The sequence below is a fragment of the Chrysemys picta genome, chromosome 12 (genome assembly GCF_011386835.1).
Source record: "Chrysemys picta bellii isolate R12L10 chromosome 12, ASM1138683v2, whole genome shotgun sequence".
In the NCBI taxonomy this organism is placed as follows: domain Eukaryota; kingdom Metazoa; phylum Chordata; order Testudines; family Emydidae; genus Chrysemys; species Chrysemys picta.
In genome coordinates, this window is record NC_088802.1 from 57,123,633 (window position 1) to 57,129,632 (window position 6,000).

Sequence of the window (6,000 nt, forward strand, 5' to 3'; positions counted from 1 at the left end):
AAGCTCCCAATCTCTCTTCTCCAGAGCATTCATTATTTTATAGACGTTATCATGTCTTTTCTTATTCATCTCCTTTCCTAAGGTAAATGAGCCCAGTCTTTTCGGTCCCTCTTCATATGATTTTTTTCCATGCTCTAGTCATTCTCTATTCTATTCTATAGAGGTTCTTATATCATGTTCATCACTGCAGTATCTGAGTGCCTTTCAGTAGTGTATTAAACAATGCGACTACGCATCTGTCATATGGTGTTGGTTCTCTCACCTTCTCTCCCCCAGGGAGGGGATATATGCAGTAGAATGTCTTGTTTTGGCAGGGTTTTAGGGTTTTTTTTATTATTTATTTAAATATACCTGTTGCTATGTGTTTGTGTTAGAGAAGACAAGGTAAAAGAAATGAGCCTTGCACTTGGAGCAGAAGGTGGCAAGGTTTGTGATGGTCTAAGTTCCTGGAGGAGTTAATTCTACAGTCTGGGACTGGCCCCCAAGAAAGTGCTGTCTCCTCCACAGACAAACTTTACTCTTATTGTAGAGAGTTCCATTGTGCCTAAGGACCAGTTGACCATGGTCTTTGTTCCAGAGCTCAGGAAATCTTTGAGATATCCTGGGCCCAGGCCACTGAATACCTTGGAGATCAGGACCAAGACCTTGAATTTGATTTGAAATGCTATGGGAAGCCAATGTAGAAAGCAGAGGCCAGGTCTGGTGTGTTTGCAGTAGTCTATGGTGGCTGAGGAGATACGCAGTAGTTTCTGTACAGGTTGGAGTTTCCTAAATGCTGAAGGCTTCATGCCATGGTATAGTTCAGCCAACAGGTCACAAAGTCGTGAATAACTGAAGCCAGGTCATTGTCCGCTAGGATGGGACAGAGCCTCCTTGCCAACCCAAGATGGCAGAAAGCATTACTCATGGCTGTTACTGTGAGATCTCTGCATCAGCAAGGAATCCAAGAATATTTCTAAGCTATGGATCTAATGGAGTAATTGTGGACGTATACCTTGAACCAAAGGGGATTGTGCCACTTTTCATGAACTTTTCCCCAGCCCCCCTAATTCTACAGTAGCCTTTTTGAGATGAGATGGCCAGTGCTGCACAGTCCAAATGAGAACATAGCACTGATTTACATAATGGCACTATAATATTTTCCATATTAATCTCTATTCCATTCCTTCTGCAGCCTAACACCTTTGCTATTTTGACTGCAACTGCACATTGAACAGAGGCCTTAACTTAGCAGCCTACAGTGCTGCCCAAGTCCCTTTTATAAACTGATGCTCTGAGTTTAGACCCCTGCAATGTGTTGGAGTAGTGCATGTTTTCCCCTCCAGTGTGCAGTACTTCGCATTTACCATAATTGAACAGAATGTTGCCCATTTACCTAGCTTAAAATTTTTCCTACCTCACGCTCACCCCCCTTTCCAGATAATTTAAATACAATCAACAACACTGGGCCTAGCAAAGATTCTTGAGATCCTGCTGTTAACTTTTTGCTAAGATTAAAATTGATCATTTAATGCTCTTTGCTTCCTCTTAGTTTTTGATCTATGATGCTACTTTGCCTCTCTCACCACGATGACTTAGTTTCTTTAGTAGCCACTTGTGATGGACCTTGTCAAAGGCTTTTGAAAGTCTAAATAAATGTTGTCAACCTTTATTTGCTACTCTTGACACATTCAAATAATTCTAATTAGCCAGACCTGGTTTTCTGCTGCAGAAACCATGCTGGCTAGACCCCATCATATGATTCATAGATATTAAGATTGGAAGGGACCATTAGGTCATCTTCCCTGGCTTTCTGTATAATGACACCCATATTCCAAGTGTTTTGTTCTATTTTTAATAATTTCAACCCATTTACTAGATATGGATGTAAGGCTTTCCTGGTCTTTCATTCCCTAGATCACCTCTAGAGACTTTGTTTAAATAGAGGTATAACATTTGCTACTCTCCAATCCTCTGGTACAGTAGATGTTTTTAATGAGATATTGCATATTTTTGCTGGCAGTTCATCTTCTGCATACTGCAGCTCTCTGAGAACTTTGGGATGTACATCTGGGCCTGGGGATTTATTTTTTTAAATTATCACTTTGTTCGAGCACCTCTTTTAGCACGTCAGGCTGAAACGCCCTCATTTTCAGTAACAGAAAACAGCATGGTATTTCCCTACCAGCTGCTGCAAGGAAGACTGCTGCAAAGAAATAATGTAGCTTCTCAGCCAAAATTCTTACTCCTTTAATCCCTGTGGATCCAGCAGACCCACCAATTCTTTTACAGCCTTCTTACTTCTGAGATACATCAAGAATTTATTGTGGTTAGTTTTGATACTTTCAGCTGTTTGCTCTTGGAATTCCATTGTCACCCTCCAAATTTCCCTCTCATACATCCCCTGCTGTAGTTTTCCTCCAGTTTTTGGCTTCACTGGGGTCAGATTTCCAAATGTGTAAGGATCTCTATTTGGCTCAAGTAACCTTTTGAACCTTGCCCTTCACCAGGCGGCCTGGCTTCCTGCTTCCCTTTTTGTTCAGCAGCATGTAAGTAGCATCTAGACCACTTCTAAGAAGTGAATTTCTCCATTTGACACCGTTGAGTGCAATAACAGAAATTCAGTTGAACTCGGGGGCAGAACAGGAAGGGTTTTCTGTAGCAATACAGGCTGCCTTGATGGGACGGTGTTCATGCAACATTGGTGAGGTGTGAATACGAGTCCCATAAGGATGAGGAGGGAAGGAGTTTGCGTGCACAGCAATGCTGCTCCTCGCCCCCACACTGCCTTGCACTCTGTCATGCTTACTGCTAACTGAGATGCCTAGATGTCGTGCAGTGAAATGGTGAGTGATCCCCTGTAGTGCTGCAAAGTGGGGTTGGACTGCACCCTGGGCTGATGGATCGAATGCAAACTCCCAGTGGCTTGGCAATGCTGAGGGAATGGCATGAGCAGGAGCTTAAGCTCAGAAGAACTGCAATGGACCTCTGCAGGCCACAACAAGTTCCTCTGTGACAGCCCCAGGCCTCTTAAAGGCACCCTGTCAATTTTAAATTGACTACTTTTCAAAAATTCCAGTTTCTGAGAGCCACAGAGCCCCTCCCCCCTTACTCGTGTAGCTGGGACTCATTTGTCTCTGCTCCCTGCTGGTGTGGGGCTGATGTCTCTAGGATTGAGTCCAGTGGTTCAGGGGACATGGCTAAGCTGACTCTCCCTGAGGTGCTGAGAGACGCACAAAGGAAACAAACAAACAGAGCAAAGGGATTCTTTTTTGCCCAGCATCTCTCAGGTCAAGTGCCCCAAGGAGTGGCTAGTAACCAGCCTAGGCTCAAATATCGGGGGTAGCCGTGTCAGTCTGTATCCACAAAAACAACGAGGAGTCCGGTGGCACCTTAAAGACTACCAGATTTATTTGGGCATAAGCTTTTGTGGGTAAAAATCCCACTTCAGATTAAATTCTTCAGCCTAGGCGCAGCACTTTCATACGATGGAGGTTGCTATGTAGACTAGACACTGGTTTAAGTGGTGCACTTAATGGAATGAACATTCAAGGAGGAAGGACAGGAACAAACACGTCTGTTCTATCCCCAAGAGGAAGGCAGGATGGGGCAAGGGAAGACTGGAAGAGGAGAGGGGGCAGCATAGCCTGGTTTGGGCACAAAGCTCAGTATTTCTCCAGGGCTCAGCTACGCTTTCCGGCTGAATACTTATTTAGGGTGTTAGTTCTCCCTGTGGCATTCACAAACCTGGCCCATCTAGCTGTGCAAACAGGTTTCTCTTTATATGCAGGGTGTGTTTGTGAGAGAGGAGGCGTGGGTTAGACTTGGTACCACTGGGACACGTCACAGACACTCACCAAATGCCACCTCATTCTAAACCAGCTGAAGAAAAGTTTAGGTCAAAGTCCTGCCCAACTGTTGAGGGGGCAGTGAGCCAGCACTGCCAGACCTGCTGCCACCATTCCAAGAGGAGCAAGGGGACCCAGGCCCACCTACTCGCTTTGGCATTTTAAAATGTAGCTTTTTCATTGTTTTCTTTTAAACTAGCAGTGGCCCCCAGGATTCTCACATAGTCCAAGGGGTGCATGTTAGCCAACCTTAAGTGCACAGGGCTTCTCAGGTTTAAAGACGGGAGGAGGGTTGTAGAGGGCAGACTCGTTTGGAAGCTGAGGGGGAAGAGTTTTGACAGTCATTAAGGTCCCAGTCCCCAACTCCACAGAAACAACAGACACTCCTCAAGAGCCCATTGAAAGGGCCCCTCTCCCAGTTGGCGGGAAGTAAATCAGCCGGGAGAGGAAAGCTCCAAGAAGATGCGGATGGGAACAAAACATTTTGATAGTGACGAAAGCATCCTGTCAGAACACACAGTGTAGCAGCTGTTAGCTGAGCTCTTTGCAGCTCTCCATTTTCTCCACAAGCTCCTGTATGGCTTCCCAGCCCCCTCTATTTCAGGGACTTCCTGCAACTTCACCCTGCTGCCAGGGGCACCATGTGCTCCCAATTCCTCCGACACCAGGTACTCCATTCTTCATCCTTGCCAGGGGGGGTGCGCACATGCCCCAGCCCAGGGTTCTCTATTCTCCCTTCATGCCTCCTCCACCTTAACCTCTGAGGATAGGACAGGAAGCAATGGGCTTAAATTGCAGCAAGGGAGGTCTAGGTTGGACATTAGGAAACACTTCCTAACTGTTGGGGTGGTTAAGCACTGGCATAAATTGCCTAGGGAGGTTGTGTAATCATCATTGAGGATCGTTAAGAGCAGGTTGGACAAACACCTGTCAGGAATGGTCTAGATAATACTTAGTCCTGCCTGGAGTGCAGGGGACTGAACTAAATGATGCCTCGAGGTCCCTTCTGCTTCTATGATCATTATTTCTTTTCTTTCTGGCTGGGAGAAGTTGGTCCAATAAATCTATTATCTCCCAGACAAGGGGAGCAAGGTAAGTCATTCAACATTTTAAACTGAGTCTTGGGGATTGTGATGCTGGAAGATGTCAGGGGTGGTCATCAACCTGTTTTTTAATCTACTGCCCTCAGAGAGGTGGTTGAAGGTGCTGAGTTTGCTAACCAGATGCCAGAGAGTCTAGGGGTCTCCCATTTCCCCTTCCAGCTGTCACCAAAGGCTGGAGTTTTACATAGTGATGCCTAGAACAGTTTGTGGAGTTTTTGAGGGGATCTGCTGCAGCATCCAAAAGCGATGATGTTACAGACAAATGCCAACAAGTTGAAGACAGGACCTCTTGTTCCTCCACCAACAAAATACAACAACGGGGAAGGGAGAGAGGCAGGGGCCTGAACTAATCACCACAGCAGGACTGCAGAAGCCAAGCCCCTTGCACTTGGCAGGAGTAGTAGCTGCTTCCTGGAGGGGTCAATGCTGGCAGCACCGATAAGTGAGCCAGGACAGGCAGTCACTGAGGAGCAGCCCTGCTGCAGCAACCCAAACAAACCAGGCAGAGCCCGACACCTCCCTCACACCCCATTTAGGAAGCCCCATGGCACAGCTACCATCCTCTAGCAATGGCGACTAGGAGGGGCACAGGTCCCTCAGAGCCTAGCAAGCCCCACACCTGGCACTCAGCAGTTGCAATTACCACCTTCACTTTGGGAAATCCCAGTTTCTGGGAGGGTAGAAGCATCAGCAGTTTGTTTCCTGATTGTGCAAACCTGAACCATTTCAACACGGGACTGCTTCCTTTGTTCTGGGTGGACGTGGCCCTAGCGCTTAGGCAGCCTCAAAGCTCAGAGCCTGAGACATCAGCCAGTGCTTAGGAAGGAGCTGGCTGGCTGCAATTGGGGGAACTGCCTAGGCCTCTGCTTTGCCACTGCCGTAGACACAATGGAACAGAATGAGAGGGGGTTTATTGACACCTTGCTCATAGGAGCAGCAAAGCCAATTCTCAGGAGAACACGAGCACAGATAAGGGCCACTTATCTGTACAACCAATGCAGAAGATGCTGCCAACAAACACTGGCACTATTGTTCAGCGGGAGCAGCAGTTGATCTTCTCTGGTTTGCTT